The sequence below is a fragment of the Halichoerus grypus genome, chromosome 8 (assembly GCF_964656455.1).
Source record: "Halichoerus grypus chromosome 8, mHalGry1.hap1.1, whole genome shotgun sequence".
NCBI classification, from domain to species: domain Eukaryota; kingdom Metazoa; phylum Chordata; class Mammalia; order Carnivora; family Phocidae; genus Halichoerus; species Halichoerus grypus.
In genome coordinates, this window is record NC_135719.1 from 95,962,147 (window position 1) to 95,982,266 (window position 20,120).

Here is a 20,120-nt window from a genome sequence, read left to right on the forward strand (position 1 = left end):
CAAGAAATAAAGGGGGAATTTGAGAGAAAACATGAAAAATTAAGGAGAGAGTTGGGACAAACATTGGGTATTTAAAGAATTTTGTTAGAAAAGGAGTGAGGAATGTGAAGGATATTGGGTGGAGATAGGGAAAGGATTGGTAGGAAAAGCAAGAAATATTACAGTACAGAGGGCATGGCAAAAGGGATTTATAGTATTAAATTCAATAAAATAATGACATTAAAAAGAAGCTAGTAGCTTTGAGTATGAAATTTATTGGTATTCCTTGAGTATAGTTGCAGAAGAATTTTGGGGAAAAAAGATGCTGAGTGCAATAAATTGGGGAGTAAAAGTGAGTTGAAGCAGAGAAAACATTTTAGAAAACATCGAAAATTTAGGTGGTCAGGCTAGCTTCAAAAGCTGATAAAAGAATGGAAGGAGAACAATAACCACAACCCACATATAACATGACATTTCATCACCTGATTGTCTTAAAAACTTCAAGTTCTGAATTTCGTTTGATGTGACTGAGCTGATGATAATGGCCCTAGTTGCCTGGGAGAAGCAAAGGCTGAGCCTCCCTGGAGAAACCCATTTCCAGACATACCTCAATTGATTTACATACTTAACGTTCCAGAAAAGGTGAGCCTTACGGGAAATCAGAAAACTCATAATGAAATAAAGTGTCATGAGCAAGATTCAGCAGAAGCAAGGTAAAGAATGTTCAGAAACATAGTAACGTGAGATACTGGACTTAACAGACACGGTATTTAAAACAAGTACTTCTTAAAGAGATGAAAGGAGTAATAGAAGTATGAACAAAGAGAAGCAGATTATAAAATGATTAAGCATATTTTGAAAAGATAAAATACAAAGTCCAGAAATGAAAAACATTTAATGAAAATTAAAAGCCCTTAAATTGTTATATTATGGATATTTATCCTGTCAAAACATGGAGATGTAACTTTTTGTCAAATATATGTTGTATTTTAAAGTTATATATACATATGGCATGTATTAGTTTTCCATGCTGTATAACAAATTATTACAAACAATGTAAAACAACACACATTTATTACCTCACGGTTTCTGTGGGTCACGAGTCTGGGTATGGATTCTGTAAGACTGCCATCAAGGTGTTGGCCAGGACTAGGTTCTTGTCTGGAGGCTCCACAGGAAATGAATTTACTTTCAAGTTCACTCAGGTCATTGCAAAAATCATTTCCTTGTAGTTATGAGACTGAAAGCACTGGCCCCATGCTGGCTGTTGTCTAAGGGCTGTCCTCAATTCCTCGCCCACGGGCCTCCCAACATAGTCCCTTAGCCAGTCAAGAGAGACTCCAGAGGGAGCCTGCAAGACAGAAAAAATCTGTTATAATGTAATTGTGGAAGTGACATTTCATCATCTTTGCCCTATTCCATTGGTTAGAAACAAATCACAGGCCTCATCTACACTCAAGGGGAGGGGACTATATGAGAGCAGGGAATTATATTCAAGAGCATAAGTAGCAGGATGCAGGCATTCTGGGCAGTCACCTTCGAGTCTGTCTACCATATGGAAAAAATTAAAGCCATATAGTCATATAACATGAAATGCATACAATGAAAGTAAAAGTTTCCCTCCTTCTTTCCTAATCTCTTGTTCTTTCCAATAGTATCTACTATATATGAGTTTCTTTTGCATCCTTCCTGAAAATAAAATACTTTATATTCCCTGAAATAAAAAATGGCCATTAGTAGATGTTATGGACCGAATTATGTCCTCCCTTCCCAACCCCCCCAGTCAAGTGCATATGTTGAAGTTCTAACACCCAGTATGACTATATTTAGAGATAGGCCTTTAATTAAAGACAAATGAGGTCATAAGGTGGAAGCCTAATCCAATAAGACTGGTGTCCTTTTGAGAAAAGAAGAGACATGTGCACAAATGGCCATGTGAAGACACAGTGAGAAAGTAACAGTCTGTAAGCCAAGGAGAGAAGTCTCACCAGAAGCCAACCTTGATGGCACCTTGATCTTGAAGTTCTAGTTTCCAGAACTGTGAGAAAATAAATTTCTGTTGTTTAAGCCTGCCAGAGTGTGATATTCTGCTTTGGCTGCCCTAGCAGTCTAATACAGTAGATTATAGTTTTAATGAACTAGAAAATATATCTGAAGACAATAATTGGAATATGGCAGGGAAAAAGATGAAACATGAAAGAAATGTCCAGAAAGAAGGAGACTAGAGTAAGAACTACTAAGAATATTTCATTGGTGTACCAGAAGGTGAGAAGAAAAAGAATGTGACAAGAGGAATGTACAAATAAATAATGGTTAAGAACTCTGCAGAACCAATGAAAGTCTGTTAAGAGCTTTGAAGAATTTGATGTTTTACAGTACTTGCAAGCTAATAAATTAGTTTCCCACAGTTTTATAGAAGTTGCAGAAGAAGTTTCCTGGGTCAGGGAAAGGTAATTTTATTACCCATGAGACAGCAGGAATCTTGAGTTCATGTTTGCTTAAGTTCTTCTTGACCCGCAAATCTGACAAGGGTGATACAGAGGGAGGTCTAGAAGGACAGTATGCATAGTGAATTTTGTGACAGCTGAGGAACTCTGAGTTTAGGGAACACAGAATTTTAAAGGGTGATGTTAGCAAAACTGCCCAATGTTTGTCTGGATGGACACATTGTTTTCATTATCTTGGTCAGGAGATAAATTTGTCCTTTGACCTGAAGGAGGACACCCATGTATTCCAAGGCTGTTTTTCCTTTTTTTTTTTTTTTTTTTTTGAGATTTTATTTATTTATTTGACAGAGACACAGCGAGAGAGGGAACACAAGCAGGGGGAGTGGGAGAGGGAGAAGAAGGCTTCCCGCCGAGCTGGAAGCCCGATGCGGGGCTCGATCCCAGGACCCCTGGTTCATGACCTGAGCCAAAGGCAGACGCTTAACGACCGAGCCACCCAGGCACCCCACCAAGGCTGTTTTCTATGCAGATATCCTTAAAAAGAGAATCTAGAACAAAGTTGCCGATATCTCTTCACAAAATGTACAGAAATGTAACAGAGACTTATGGAGAATTGTCTCCCAACAAAATCATTGCCACTCAGAAAGTCCATTGAATTCCAAACTGGAAGAATTTAAAGAAATTCTCACCTAGACATATATCAAAATGGAACCACAGAATATCAAGGGCAAAGAGGAATAACAGAAGCAGCCTGAGGGTAAAGACAGTTCAACTTCCAAAAAATGGCAATAGCAAATAGCGATTTCTCAATAGTGCCAATGAATAGCAAGCAATAATCAACTAAAATGATTTAAGAAAAAATAATTGTCAACTGAGAACTGGATAGTCAGTTCCATTTTTCGAAACACAAGAATAGAACTAAGTTTGCTACCAAGAGAACCTCACTAAATAAAATTTGAAAGGATATTATTTAGTCAGAGTAAAAGTGATTCCACCTAGAAGGCCTAAGATACATGAAGATATGATGAGCAAATAGTGTCAAATATAATTATACATCTACACAAATATTGATTCTAAGAAGCAATATATTTTTTTTCCTGCGGGTTAACACAAGCTAGAACAACTCAGATACACAAAAGTAACAGCATGTAAGTCAGGAAGGTGGTAATAGGAAGTAAAATGCTCAAAAGAAGGGTAAATATGTAACTTTGAATGATTTTAGAATTTAATAAGTTTAGCAGGCATGTTAAAATTTCTATGAAAATTACTAAAAGATCAGAAATAGACTACAGATCTTACAGAGTAGTAGAAAAAAAAATGGATTGTAAATGCTACTATGAACATCCTAATAAGATGTTTGATATAGTAATACTGGTCTTTAAATTATTGGATGAACTCTGAGTAAAACAAATAGAACAATATTATTTCTCCAGAGACAGAGCCTACAAATGCCTTTGCTGAAAGTGCTTTGTCCAAGACTGCTAATGTAACAATAGTTGAAAGAAGATATTTTCTCAGGGTGCCTGGGTGGCTCAGTTGGTTAAGTGTCTGCCTTCAACTCTGGTCATAATCCCAGGGTCCTGGCATCTAGCCCCATGTCCAGCTCCCTGCTCAGCGGGGAGCCTGCTTCTCCCTCTGCCTGCCCCTCCCCCCACTTGTGCTCTCTCTCTCTCTCTCTCTCTCTCAAATAAATAAATAAAACCTTTAAAAAAAAGATATTTTCTCTAGATTAGTTTTAGTTTTATTGATTATAAGGGATAACTTTGAAAACTATCAAAATCATTGTTTTTTATAATTTTATGTGTCAGTACATATCTACCATAAGCTTTGTTTCATATTGGGCAAGCTAATTGATCACTTCTGTGAACTATAAGCCAAATTATATAATTTTTCATAGGTTTTCCAATCTATTAATTTACATATTTATTTAAAGCTGCCTAGTTTTTTGGATAGAATCAATTATTTTAATGTCTTGTAGACTCAGCTTCAGATGATACAAACATTTAGGTTTTCCATATCATATAAATTTCAAATATAATTTTAAAAAAAATGCCATGTTCTTTCAGTGAAAATCTATCCAAAAAACTATATAAATTAAATTTATCAAGAAATATAGAAAAGTGTTTTGTAATTTTAACCATTTTGACTTGCTTTATCCTAATGATGATCTGTGATGAAAGCAGAAAAACAAGAAAAATATTTTAATATAGAAAATATTTACATGAGTCTAATGATTCTGATACCATATAGTAATATACTTTTAAAAAGATGATCAACAGAAGTGGAGAATAAATCAAACATTCACAATTTCAACTGCAGTATATAAAAATATTTTTTAAATGAATATGTAGCAGTGACATCTAATTAATTCATTTCAAACATTGATAGCATTTCTTATGACAGCCTGTAATTATATCTTTCACGTTAGAAATTAGAGACAATGTATGCATTATAAATTAAAAATATAAGAGGACTTTCTTTTTAAACTGGAAAAAAATTATAAATGTAGAAAATGGCCTGAATTAAAAATGTAATAGGCTTATCTCTGTGTCTATTTTAATGTGTTCTTTTCAGTACTTGGCATTATCTGTAATGGTACTCTCCCCAGAGGCTGAACACCTTGACCTTATATGGGTACAGTTGTAAAGATATAACAAGTTAACTTGAAAGAGGTCTAATTATTGACAGAAAGTATTTGCCCTTTATTTTTTGATACACACAGTCATCAGAATATTGCATTAATTACGGAATAGGGATTGCTTCACAGGTTTGATTTACTGGGCAGCAAAAATCTGTTCTCTCAAAGATCATTGTAGATGCATGTATTGTATAATTTCATGCAGCTGTATCTCTGACCCATCTCCTGGCTAATCATATGTTGAATGGAAAGCAGGCTAAAGTGCTGATGGGGGATCAAGTGGTATCTTCTGGTGATGGGAGAAAATGAGTAGGCACACCAATATATAATGATACGCCTAGAAGCAATTTTCTACCATTGAAAAGTTGAAACTGATGGACGAAATGTATTCCTTCTGTCCTGATTGGAGGCTCACTGCAGTTAATAAAGATTGCAGAAACAGAACGAAACTCTGTTCAGTTTCTCTATTTGAGAGTTGTTATGATATTGTAAAGTTTTAAAATGGTTTTAACAGAGAAGAAAATTCTGTCCAGATGATCTCTGAAGGTAGTATTTAGAAAATGTCTTTCAAAGTTCTCTTTAGAGTTTAAGGGATCATTCAAAGTTTTATTTGGACAAGTTTCAAGGCTAAACATTTTAATACCCATAGGTGGAAAGACACCTATTTCCAATACATAAAACAGAACCCATCAATAATTATCAATTATATTTTCCCTCCTTTATTAATAATATAAAACTCCTAGAAAAACAATGTTTCCTTGTTTGTGTCTTTAAGTTTATACAGAATACAGGAATTAATGATTCAAGATTTAAAATGAAGAAAAGGAAATAGTATGTGTCTGTGTGGTGTCATGATCAAAAGGAGCCCAGGAGTAGGACAACTTTAAATAACTGATAACTCTGTCACCATTGAGAAAAATCACAAAACCCATTTGTGCATAAGCTTCTTTATAGAATGCACATACTTAAATGAATGATCTCTTCTAGGATGAAAATAATTTTGTCTTTGAGTCAATGAATTCCAATAAATTTATTTCTCTGTAGCCGAGTTTTTCTGTAATTAAAAAAAAAATGCCAAGGTTTAATTTAGGTAATTTAAGTGAAGTTATATACTTGGTGTTTGTATAATATAGGTTCAGTTTTTTTTTCAGGCTTCATTGTTTTTAATCAAAGTTAGCAAGGTGGAGGGGATTACAAAAATAAAGTCAACATTTCCTGTATATCATTAAGGTTCAATTTTCAAGGTTCTCAATTTCTCATCATGATAGAAAATCAACACTGAGTCCACTCTGGGACTATTAGCTTCATTTTTTTATATTGCAATTATTTAACAGTATGTATTAACAGATTTAAAACTTTTTATGAACTCACTATATATTATTTTAAAAAAATAAAGCATGTTCTGTAGCTCTTTCACTGAAAAGGCCTGAGAGAAAGAGACCAACCAACTTGTTGAGAAAGTTCAACAAATACCTCTTGAACCCAGACTGTGGTCTCAAAATGTGATTAAAAAAAAAAAAAAGCTGGTATTCCTTTGAGAAATAGCTGAGTTCAGATCTGGAGAAAAATGCACAATATGATCCTGGAGCATTATGCCATACAGGAAATCTAGAAAACTATACAAATATCATGATGTGTCAAAAGAATTCAAGAGCCACCATGAAGGGACTCCCATTGCTCAAATATGGGACAATTTGACCAACAATAATAAAAATAACTGCCCTTGATCGAAAATAACAAATATTTAAAAATCCTAATGTATATCAACTATATGTCATAATGATACTTTATAAAATACCAATTGTTCACTGTTGCAGAATACTAGTAAACCAATTCATTATTTTGAAAATTGGTAAATAAAGTGAAAAAATTAAGCCAGAAAAATAAATAAGATGGAGACTTTTTTTATGGAAAATTTCTAGGTAATAAGAGGGAGTGGTAGGATTAGAATATCAACATTTTGCAACCCGTAATTAACTTATTGGATTGAAGTATTGATCATCAATCATCGCCTATAAAGAAGTCCACTTCCCCATTCCCAAAATTGTACTGGAGTTTGATCTATATTGAATGCGTATTTTATGGGAAATCTAGAATGTAGAGGAAGATGTTTATACTATGGGAATACAGCGAGCAAAATCCAGATGGAGGAACATTCCACAGGACAAATGACCTAGTTTCCTCAACAAATAAATGGCAAAGGAAACAAAACAGGTGAAAGAAATATGAGGCATGTCAACCAATCACAAAATGTGTACTTTATTTGAATTCTTATTTAAACTGTCAAAAAGAAATATGACATTTATTAAACAATTGAAATTTGACTCACTGATCGAGTATTTATAGATAATAATCAACTTTTTCTTATAATAATGGTATTATGGCTATGCTTTAATAAACTTTATCATTGAGAAATATAGTGAAATATTTATGGATGAAATGGCATGATGTCTGAGATTTGCTTCATGATATGGAGTTGGGAAATGGATGAGTTCATGAGTCCCATGAAATGATAATTATTGAAACTATATGATAGGAACATGAGAGTTAATTTCATTATGATGTCTACTTTAGTATGTTAAATTTGTCTTTACTAAAAGTTTTTACCCAATGGCCCATTATGTAGGTCAAAGAGCAGCTCCTGACTTAGGTATACATCTACTTGATCTGCTTTTTAATTGCCCTTGGATCTTGGCAAATAGCTTAACTTTGTCAAGGTTCATTTTATGAAAAATGTCTCTTCAGTTCTTATGAGGCAAATGAGTAAATCCCTCATCTGGGATTGCACCTATAGGCCACACCACCCTAAAGTACCCAATCTCATCTGGGATTGTTTTAAATTGTTAGTTCAGATTAGCAGAAGTATCTGTATTCCCCTGGACCTCGAAAGTCATTAAAAGACACTGCATTTTCCACTTGTAACCAATTTAAATTATTTTTTTAAAAGATGTATTTATGTATTATGTATTTGAGAGAGCAAGACAGCACCAGCACCCGCTTGAGCGTGGAGGGGCAGAGGGAGAGGGAGAGAGTCGTTAAGCAGACTCCCTGCTGAGCATGGAGCCTGGTGCGGCTGGATCCCAGGACTCTGAGATCATGACCTGAGCCAAAATCAAGAGTCAGCTGCTTAACTGACTGAGCCCCCCCCAGGCCCTCCTTAGCCAACTTAAATTCTATACTTAAACTTGTTTTCTCAGTTTTGAATTTTTCTTTTTATTATTTAGAGAACTTTATTTTAAGCTTTTTATTATATCTATATTTGTTTGCACCATCGTTTCTCTTGTTCTTTCATTTCATTTCATTAGTGTAAAGAGAATTGTGAAAATATTAGAATCTTGGTCTATCAAAAGGCAAGCTTGTTTGTTATTTTAAGTTTTAATACTTACTAAAATTCTGCCACATACCCTGATTTTCATAGTAATATACCTCAAAGTTCATGAGATCTAGATCTCATAGCATTTCTCTAATATTTAAGGTAATCATAATAGGTCAAAAAAAGTTAAGAACTGTACAATTATGTATTTAAAAACAAATATAAATATAGTCATACTTTTTTTTTTGTCTTTATATATGTACAGATTATAGTATGGAGTTGATTTTTGCTTTTCTTTCCCAGTTTCCTGACTTCCACATCAGATCTTCTCTATCTTGGAAATGAGGTCATCACAGATTCTGGTCAGTTCTTCGTATTCTTTAGTCTTCCGCTAAGTGGTCTCCCCCAGAGAGTGGATGTGCATCTACTCCTTCCTCAGGCTCACCTGGAAACCAAGGCCTCAGCTTGGGCCTGGCCCTCAGCAGGGCAATTTCCTCATTTGCCAGCCTGAGTTTCTATTCTGCGTGGACCTTCAGTGCTTGTTATCTCTGGCCTTCCTTTTCAATTTTTACTAAATAATCCTCCACACACTTCAAGGATTCTTCATATGGTGCAGTAGCGTTGGAGCACCTTCTTTTGTTTCTCAAGCTTTTTGAAGAGGTGAAAGAAAGATTTTTAAGTGGAGTTCAGGTCTGCAGTAAATTGGCCTTTTTCTTTCAGAATCTTCTGGATTTTGTCTTTGTTAAGTTCCTTCTGTTTCTGAGCCGCCTCCATCACCTGGTACAGAATCCCCTCAAACCCATCCACCATCTATCTCCAGGTTCTTCGTGTGGAGCTCCTCACACCTGTTCTTCTCCAGCAGGTGCCCCTTGTGCGCCGCTTCCACCGTAGCATCCAGGTCCTTCGGCTGCACCGCGGCATATTCACGATGGGCCCCGTGGGCTGGCAGCAGCGGCCGCCAGAGAACGCGCGGAGACGGACCCAGCTCAGAACACCTGGCGTTCGTTCGTAGGAAGCCCGGCTCCAGCTGCCGCTCCTCAGGCCGACTTCCGGAGGGAGGCGCCTGCGCCCTGCGCACTGTGTGCGTCAGACGGCGGCTGCGCGGGTTCCGGAAGGCTTGCGTTCCCCAGCGGGTAGAACTTGATGTGCATGGACTGTATCCTCAAGCCGGACTCCTTCAGCGTAGTCCCGCACTGCCCCAGACAGTCCACCGCAGCCCTCATGTGGGTCTCGGGCATGCCAGTCGTTCAGGTCGGAGGCAGGCTGTGACCCCGCGGAGGGGAAGGGGTGCCTGCTCAGTGGCTGGTGGGAGCGAGCCTCCTTGGGGGCCTTTTCCTGCCTTGCCTCCCGGCTCCTCAAAGGAGGTGCGAGGCTCGGTCTCTTACCCAGTTTTCTGAGCAGGAGTGTCCCTTTTGCTCATGGCATATTCAGAGAAGCAAAAATCTAGCCTTGGGGTCCATTCCCTGAAGAGTCAGCCATTTGGCCATTGACCCCTCCAGCCTTCAGAGGCCAGCAGGGGTGGTGTTTTCAGGACCAGAAGCATCCTCAGAGGAGGCTGGGGCCTCGCCAGGCAGGTCTGCCAGGGTCCCTTCTCCGCCTCCTCCTTCAAGGCGAGTACCAGGAGAGGATGCGCCAGGCCGAGAAGCAGAGACAGTGTGTGAGCTTTCTTCTGGGCTCCGTGAGGGTCCTCCCTTCTGTCTTGAGATGCCATCCCGGAAGGGTCTCCTAGGAATTCAGAGGTGGGTGTAATGCTTTTCTCTAAGGAATAAGAGCTAACATTTGCCTCCAAGGCTGGCTCAGGGGTGCGAGACATTGGTTCTGGAGATGCCTCTTAGTTTTCAAGACTTCCCTGGGTCTGGAGAGAGTTTGAAAGGTGTAGGAATTTCCTAAAATCCTATACATTTTCATCTAAACCCTGCTTTAGCTGAATTTGGCAAATTGCAGTAAGTTGTATTTTCATTTTCATTCAGTTAAAATATTTTAAAAGTCGTCTGGGTCTTTTTCTTTGACCTCTGTGTTATTTAGAAGTGTGCTGTTTAATTTCCGTATTAGTGGGGATTTTCACCTGTTACTGATTTCTATTTTTTTTTTTTTTAAGATTTTATTTATTTCTTTGACAGAGAGAGACACAGCGAGAGAGGGAACACAAGCAGGGGGAGTGGGAGAGGGAGAAGCAGGCTTCCCGCTGAGCTGGGAGCCCGATGTGGGGCTCGATGTGGGGCTCGATCCCAGGACCCTGGGATCATGACCTGAACCGAAGGCAGACGCTTAACGACTGAGCCACCCAGGCGCCCCACCTGTTACTGATTTCTAAATTAGCTTCACTGTAGACTGAAAATGTATAATTTCTATTTTTCTAAAATTGAGGTATGTTTTATAGACTGGAATGTGGCCTATTTTGGTGACTATCAATGTGAGCTGGAGAAAACAACTCTGCTGTTGCAAGGAGTATTCTGTATGTCTCAATTATATCAAGTTTATTGCTGTTCAGGTCATGCAAATCCATACTGAACTGATCTATCAACTACTGACAGGGATGTTGATGTCTCTGACTATAATCATGAATTTCTGTTTTCAGTTCTATCATTTTTTTCCTCCTGTATTTTGATGTGCTATTGTTAGGTGGGCACACATTTTATACACCTATGTGCATAGGATTTTTATGTTTTGGAGAATTGACCGTTTTATCGTTATGCAATGTCCTTCTTTAAGTCTGATAATCTCCCTTCTTCTTAATATGCTTTATGTGAAATTAATACAGCTACTCCAGCTTTCTTTGGATTGGTGTTAGCACATTTTCTCTCTTCTTTTACTTTTCACCTGTATGTGGTCTTTGTATGTCAAGTGTGTTTCTTGTAGGCAGCATATCTTTGGGTTTTATTTTTTTCCTTTTATTCTTAATCCACTTTGACAATTTTTGTTTTTCAATTGATGTTTTAGGACCATTCACATTTAAGATGATTATTGTTATAGTTGGGTTATTAGTTACTATCTTTGTAATCGTTTTCTATTTATTGTACTTGGTCTTTGATACCTCCCTTCCCTCCTTTTTCTGCCTTCTCTGGTTTTAATTGAGCACTTATGTGATTCTGTTTTATCTCCTTTCTTAGTCTATCAATTGTGCTTTTTAAAAAATTTTAGGGGCACCTGGGTGGCTCAGCTTGTTAAGCGGCTGCCTTCAGCTCAGCTCAGCAGCTCAGCCTGCTTCTCCCACTCTGCCGCTCTCTCTCTCAAATAAATAAATAAAATCTTTAAAAAATAAAAACTATTTTTAGTGATTTCCTAGATTTTACAATATATTTTTAACTAATCTAAGTCCACCTTCAAAAAACACTATACCATGTCAAATGTAGAGCAGGTACACATAATAGAACATTCCTAATTGCTCTTGTTGGTCTTTACTGCATTAATCTGCTTGGATTGCTGTAACAAAACAATACAGATTGGGTGCCTTAATGAATAGAAATTTATTTTCTCCCAGTTCTGGAGGTTGGAAAGTCCAAGAATAAGGGGCCAGCCAATTCAGTTTCTGGGGAGAGCTTTCTTCCCAGCTTGTATATGACTGCATTCTTGCTTTGTCTTCATATGGCAGACGAAGAGCCTGAACTCTCTGATGTCTCTTTTTGTAAGGACGTTAATCTTATAGGATCAAAGACCCATTCCTATGACCTCATTTAACCATAGTTACTTCTTTTTTTTTTTTTTTATTTAAATATTTTTAATAACCATAGTTACTTCTTTATAGGCTCTGTCTCCAAAGATAGTCACACTAGGAGTTAGGACTTTAACATATTAATTTTACGGTGATACAGTTCAGTCCATAGCAATATTCGTTTCATTTACCCATATAATGTAATCACCCAATACATTACTAGTATTACTTTAAATAAACTTATCTTTTAGATCAATTAAAAATGCAAGAAAATTATTTTACCTTCGTGAAGGGCAAGATAGCTGGCAATGAACTTTCTGTTTCTTGTTAGTCTGCGGAAGACTTCATTTCTTCTTCACTTTTGAAGAGTGATTTCACTGGATATAGAATTCCAGCTTGGCATATTTTTTTTTTCATTCAACTCTTTAAATATTTTGCCCCGCTCTCTTCTTGCATGTTTTCTAGTGAGAAGTCTACCATAACTTTCATTCCTTGTTTATCTCTTGCTTCTTTCACTATTTCCTTTTTCTGTTTGGTGCTCTGCAATTTAAATATGACATGCCTGGGTGGTTTTTGTTTCTTTGTGTTTATCCTGCTGGTGTTCTCTGAGATTCCATAATATGTGTTTTCGTGACTCCCATTAATTTTAATAGGTGTTCAGCCATTATTTCTGAAAATCTTTTCTATTCTTTCCTTTTTTTTTTTTATTATTCCAATTATAGGTATGTTACAGCTTTTGAAATTACCCCATGATTTTTTTTTTTTTCTTTTTGCACTTCAGTCTGGGAAGTTTTTTGTTTGCTTGTAGACTTTTTTAAAGCAGTTTTAGGTTCACAGCAAAATTAATGGAAGATACATAGAGTTCCTAAATTCCCTACCCTCACACGTACACAACCGTCCCCAAAATCACCATCTCACATGAGGGTGGTATATTTGTTACAGTCAATATACCTACATTGACACATCATTACCTAAAGTCTTTGGTTTATATTATAGTTCACTCTTGATAGTTCAGGAAATTTTATTGGTATACCTTTAAGTTCACTGATTCCTCGGTTGTGTCATCTACTGATGAGCCCATCAAAGAGGGCCTGCTTCATTTCTGTGACTGTGTTTTGATTTCTAGAGTTTACTTTTGATTCTTTGATTCTGTAGTTTCCGTCTTTCTGCTAGTATTACTCACGTATTATTGCATGTTGTCTACTTTTTCTTTAGCACCTTTAATATATTAATCGTTGTTATTTTATTAATTAAGTGAGCATCCATGTCATATTCAATTCTGGTTCTGATGATTGCTATGTCTCTTCAGTTGTTTTTTTTTTTTTTTTCATTTTTGGCATGCGTTTTAATTTATTGTACATCAGGCAGGTTATATTAGGGAATAGGAACTGAAATAAGTAGGTTTTCAGTGTGAGAATTTATGTTAATCTGGCTAGGAGTTAGGTTGTGTTTAATGTTTGTTGTAGTGGTAGGTGCCAGAGGCTTCAAATTTCTCTAATGTCCTCCTTTTTATCTCTTCTTTTAACTTTGGGGCTTCTCTATATTGCTACTCAGAGAGTGTTTGTGTCGTACAGCCTTTTAGCTATAATCTACTGGAGCAGCCTTAGTATAGTGGTAGAATGTGGGGGAGAGGAGGCTTTCTTTCCTTATTTATTTAATTGAAGTATGATTGACATACAATCTTACATTAATTTCACCTGTACAGCATAGTGATTCCACAAGTTTACATGTTATGCTCACCACAATTGTAGCTACCATCTGTCTGCATACAACACTATTACAGTACCATAGACTATATTCCCTATGCTATAACTTTTATCCTCATGATTTATTCATTCTATAACTAGAAGCCTGTATCTCCCACTCCCCTTCACCTATTTTGCCCATTCCCCCATTCTTGTCCCCTTTGGCAACCATCAGTTTGTTCTCTGTATATATGGGTTTGTTTCTACTTTTGTTTACTTGTTTATTCATTTTTTTAGATTCCACATATAAGTGAAATCGTGGTATTTGTTTTTCTCTGTCCGACTTTGCTTAGTATGGTACCCTCTAGGTCTGTCCATGCTGTCACAAGTGGCAAGATCTTATTATTTTTTTTATGGCTGAGTAATATTTCTGTGAGTGTGTGTGTGCGTATGCGTGCATGCATGGACGAGCATTACATCTTTATCCATTCATCTACTGATGGACATTTGGGGAGGGATCACTCTATAATCCAATTAAGTATCAGTCTTTCAGTGGGCCTGTGTCTTAGCCCTTTCCAAGTGTTTCCCTGATTTTAGGGAAATCTTCCCGGATTATAATGTTCCCAATTTATTTCCTTGATATCTTGAACCATGCTAATTATTTTTTCTCCTTAGATAAGATAGTAAGTCTAGAGAGGACTGTAAGTTGGGAGGAATTCCTTTCCCCATTTTGGGTGAGGTTTCAAAATTATGCTCTGACAGAGTAGTATCTCAGGGAGAGTAAGCCTTTGTTATGGAGAATGTTCTGGACATGTTTTACCATGTTACTTTTCCTCCTCCCCTATCATGGCTATAGTGGATCTTTCTTAGATCCTGATCCTAAGAACTTGATGGGGTTCCTGGAAGGAAAGCTCATGAAAATGTGGGGCCCATAATCCTGGGGACACCAAGAGTTTTTTACTTTCGTATTAGTCCACACTCAGTTTGCAGTAATTTATCCAAATGGCCATTTCAGTGTTCCTACCAGCTCATGGCTCTAGCAGCTTCTGCTGCAGGTAAGCAGATCCTAGCTGCGATTCTCTGGATTCACCTTTGTCTCTAGATTTAAGAGGGATGGTTTCCCTGAGACCTCAGTCCTCTAATGAATCCAAGAAACATCACTGATTTTCAGTTTGTCCACGTTTTTCTTTATTGGAAGGATGAGAGTGACCACTTCTAAGCTCTTTATATTTTGGAGCTTAAAGTAGAAATCCCACCACACCTCTTTTTCTAAAATTTTAAAGTTGATTTTAAGTAGTTTAAATGTCTAAGCATTGCCATCTCAACTAGTTTTAGTTCAGAATACCTGAGTAGTACCAAGTATGCTACAGCAATAAATTTGCATTAAATATTTTGGGGGCATACTTCTGCTAACATTTGAATGGAATCTTAAATAGAAATTCATGCTAAAATGTTCAAGGATATCTGTTGAATGTTTTTAAATCTTCCATGGGTATATAATACATATACAAAAACATTTTTGGCTTAGTGCATTAAACACTTTTTTTTTTTTTTTTGGTATGTGCTGTAACAATTAGCTGTGGTTTACTTGAATGCAGATTTATTAAATACTTGAGCACATCTCTATTACTGACTTTGCTGAAGTGTTATTACCCTTTTTCTAAAAAGGGCTAAGTAAATGAATTTGGTTTGAAATGCTGATAGTCTAAGGCAACAGAGGTGTTTGAAGTTACTCTGTTACTTTGGAGAGGACATCTGGATGTCCCATTAATACTCTAGGTATTGACCACAAGGGAAAGACAGCTTATTTTCTTTTAATTTTAAAGGTTTTGCTTACATTAAAAATATAAGTTTCATGTTAAAGCAGAAGGTAAATCATTGTGACACTATCACTGAATCTGCAGTAAATTCTATTCATTCTGCTACTGTGCAAGTTGGAGACCTACCAGGATGGATTAGAGGTGCTGATTCTAAAAATTTCAAAAGTAAATGGGAACCAAAAACAGAATCAGTCACAAACCAATCACAAATATGGAATTATAATAGCATCCCATTATGCTGATTTTTGGATATTTTAACAAATAGATTTTATTATTTGTGCTGCCGAAGCGAGCACTTAACAAATAGATTTTAGACTATATTAATGATTTGAGAATTATCCATACAGGTACTATAAATAATCTGATGTAAATACATTAAAAAATATATCTTACCCCCCTCCCCTCTAGAACCCTCAGTTTTTCAGAGTCCATCGGCTCTCATGGTTCATCTCCCCCTCTGATTTGCCCCCCTTCATTCTTCCCTTCCTGCTATCTTCTTTTTTTTTTTTTTAACATGTGTTATTTGTTTCAGAGGTACAGATCTGTGATTCAACAGTAGCCTGGTGATGGGTATTAAGGAGGGCACGTTCTGCATGGAGCACTGGGTGTTATATGCAAACAATGAATCATGGAACACTACATCAAAAACTAATGATGTGATGTATGGTAATTAACATAACATAATAATTAAAAAAATCTTAAAGTATGTGGAATAATTGTATTGTCAAGTGATATTTTTCCTGCTTTTATATATCACCTTGTCTACATTTCAGCTTCATTTCCTTATCACTTTAGTTTAGAGATATGGTAATTCAAATATAATTTTCAAAATTACCCTACTTTGAAATTCTATTTCCTTTTGATAGTATATTATGCTCCGTGTCTGACATGTTTCCAGTATAATTCAGAACCAAAATGACTAGGTTTCTTTAGCCATTTCTAATGACTGATTTCTAATTTGTTCTAAATTAAATTTCTGATTTGTTTATAAAGTTAAATCACATTCAAATACCTTAAGAAAAAATCGTAATGGAAACCTAATTACTATTAAGTAATAAGCAATTATTAAATTAATTAAATATTAAATTAGCCATTACACTGACAGAAATTTTGTAATTTCTTGGGTTATCTCAGTTTTAGTAATGCCACTGAATTTTTATGGAGACACGTATGTGTTTTGATTTATGACATAGATTGCAGATGATATTTAAGAAAATATTGTTCACTAAGATTAAAAAAAAAAAACACCAAAGGGAAAAGGCACAATAAGTTTTATGTGCTGTAGTAACTAGAAAATTATGACAAGTTGATGCATATATATGGCCTCTTTCTACCTAAAAATTCAAGATGCATAAGCCTCTTTACACAGAGACCAACACTTCATCATTTTCCAGCTTGGCAAGGAGAGTCTCCCCAAAGAAACAAGAAGTGTCTTGTTTGCCCAGTTCTAGAATTACGTTTGACTGGTGCTATTTCTCAAAGTCACGTCTTAATTTGTTTCCTGGGCTTCACTGGAAATTGCTTGATACATCCTCACATTCATGTTTGTAATGTTGAAAGTGAATCTTTCCAGAATAAGAAGACTGGAGAGAACTTTAAAAAAGGGCTTAAAAATGAAAATATATGACAAAGATAAAAATTATGGAGGAAAAGAATCTTCAGCAAATTTGAACTCACACCGTGAAAGGACTTGGGAAAGCAGTAATGCAGTGTTACTTATGCTATTCTGTGTTCAGTAGAGGTTTACAGTCAAATCATTTTAGTTCAAGGCAGAGTTTAGTAATGTTTTAATAAATTTAGTAAAAATAAATTTTTATAAAACAGAAGCATAATAGAAGAGGTTATCTGTATCTGAACTTATTATTAACACTCTGTAAGGCAGCTCAGCCCTGACTTCAAAGTTTCATGTAGGCAGAGATAAAGGAGGACGTTAGAAGCCAAAAGCGCAGTGTGAACAATAGCACATAGCATAAAAATGTGGAAAATATTCTCCGTAATAGAGAATACCTCACTTTGCTTCACTGGAAGATATATGGTCACTAGAATTTAGAATTGAAGCTTGGATATGGCCAGTTTGTTGAAGACATGGCTTCAGAATTTAGAAACATTATTCTGGAAGCATTTCTGACCTGGGAGTAGTAAGGAGGTAATTACAGTTCTCCAGACAGTAGGGAAATATTTTTTGGCAATATAAATAAAAAACTGGAAGATTATGATATAGTTTAGAGACAGAATTAATATTATTTGGTAACTGGTTAAAAATTCAGCTGAGAAAAGAGCTGAAGATAACTAATTTCAAACTTAGATCATTCAGAGCTCTTATACCTTAACAAAATTGGGGGAAAATGAAGAGCAGATTTTTTTTCTGAAGATTTTATTTATTTATTTGAGACAGAGAGGGCAGGAGCAGAGGGAGAAGCAGACTCCCCGCTGAGCAGGGAGCCTGACATGGGGCTTGATCCCAGGACTCTGAGATCATGACGTGAGCGAAAGGCAGCCACTTAACCAACTGAGCCACCCAGCACCCTAAAGAGCAGATTTTAAAGAAGAAATTTTTGTTTTGGATATCCTCATTATCAGGTGTTGGTATCTATCAGAGAATTCTTGGATTCATCATGATAACTTTCCTATATTATAGATGATAAATTAATTTTAAGAGACTGGGTTACTAAACAGATATTTAAACTCAAGGATTATGTCTACAATAGCAGTTCTCTTCTATGATAAATACTTCTCTTTTTGTAAATAGAAGTGTGGCAGGTAGTATCACAGTAAGGACTAGAGAATGTGCTAAGAAGGGGCCAGACAGGCCAGGGAGCGCCCTCTCACTCTGCTGTTTTTCAGTTCTGTTACCTAGAACATCTTACTCAACCACAGTTGGTTTGTTTATTTACATGTGAAAATGTGATAACAACAGCCATAAGCTTGTTGAAAGGATTATATGCAGTAATGTCATAACAATTAAAGTAATATAAAAGTAGGAGAAATTTATATAAAACTGGAGAATAAGTGGGTCCTAGCCACGGGCTATAAATATCAAAGATTTTTTGCTAGACTGAATGCATATGACATTAAAGGGTGACATCAACCATTGGCTCCCACTCACTTTCTTTATTTGAAAACAAAATAAGATCCTCTTACATCTATTTGAGGCAATGGAGATGAAGACAGTATGAAACTATAGGATGGTTTGGGAAATCTATTGTTGGCCTTTTTGCAACTTACTGTATCGGTGGTTTTCAAAATGAACTGCTTTCTATTTGTGTGGTAGTTAAATACTTAAGAAGCTATGGATAATCACACCATATATTCAGATTGAATATGGTCTTACTACATTTGTGTCCTGGAGGCTGGCCCTGGTACATAGAACTCTTTAGGAATAAGGAAAGTCTACATAGAGAAAACAATTATCCACAGATCTCAGACCCCAACATGGGGATTGGAAGTCCAACCCAAATGCCAATCAACAGATGAATGGATAAGAAAGATGTGGTATATATACACAATGGGATATTATTCAGCCATTTGTGACAATATGGATGGACCTTGAGCATATTATACCAAGTGAGAGAAGTCAGACAGATAAAGACCAGTGCTGTATGATACCACTTATATGTGGATTCTAAAAAAGTTAGACCTGTAAAAACAGAATAAAATGATGGTTACCAAGGGTTTGGGATGGGGGGAATAAGAGTCATGCTGTTTAAAAGTACAAATTTGTAACAAGCAGTAAATAAGACATAAAGATCTAACGCACAGTATAATGAATATAGACACTACTATCATACTGTAATTATGTAATGTGATAAATATAACTACACAGCAATCATATTACAGTATATAAATGGATCAAAGTAACACATTGTACACCTTAAACTTACAATGTTACATGTCAAATGAATCTTATCAAACTATTATCTGATTTAGCAGGTTTTAAATTCCTTGGAAAATGATTTTATAGTCCCTGACTGTAATATTAGAGAATATTAATATTGGCTGTGGCTGAGTCTACTGAAGGCTTGACCGGGCTGGGTGTCCTGATGACTCACTGACATGGCTGATGGTTGATGCTGGCTGTTGGGGGGGGAAATCAGACTCTCTGTTTGGCCTACACATGGCTTCTTCCCATAGCTAGGATTTCTCAGAGAATGACAGTTGAGTTCCAAAAGAGAATGTCCCAAGAGTATTTCAAGGAAAGTAAAAAGTAGAAGCTTTCAAGTAAGTTGAGAGTCATGTACAGAATTGACACAGCATTTTTTTTTTTTCCCCAGTCATATTCTATTGATAAAGACAGTTGTGAGTCCTGTCTGTATTCAAGGCTTTGGAGAAATACACTCCACCTTTTTGGTAGGGTGAGAAGTTCACGTTGCAAAAGAGCATGTGGAATGGGAAATATCCTTGTAGCCATTTCTGGGAAATGCAGTAAGTTACAGTAGGCTTTCTTACCAAAACAATTTGCATCCCTCCTATAAGCAAAATATACTCACCTCCTCAGTTCCCTCACTATAGCATCAACTCCATGATGCAGGATCTCACATCTAAACCCAGGTCCATGTGCTAATTCCTTTGGAACTGTTTCTCAAGTA

At 36.4% G+C, this 20,120-nt stretch overlaps 2 long non-coding RNA genes across 3 annotated transcripts in view; one reads left to right on the top strand and one right to left on the bottom strand.

Moving 5' to 3' along the window:
• Nucleotides 1-1,307, bottom strand: part of LOC118534834 (uncharacterized) — a 149,079-nt gene extending 147,772 nt beyond the window's left edge. For both annotated transcript variants that reach the window (XR_013450175.1, XR_004916911.2), the window contains exon 1: nucleotides 1,059-1,307. This is a non-coding gene — a long non-coding RNA (uncharacterized LOC118534834). The remainder of the gene's footprint in view (nucleotides 1-1,058) is intronic.
• Nucleotides 1-20,120, top strand: part of LOC118522646 (uncharacterized) — a 1,210,141-nt gene that overhangs the window by 716,861 nt on the left and 473,160 nt on the right. The window lies entirely within an intron of this gene.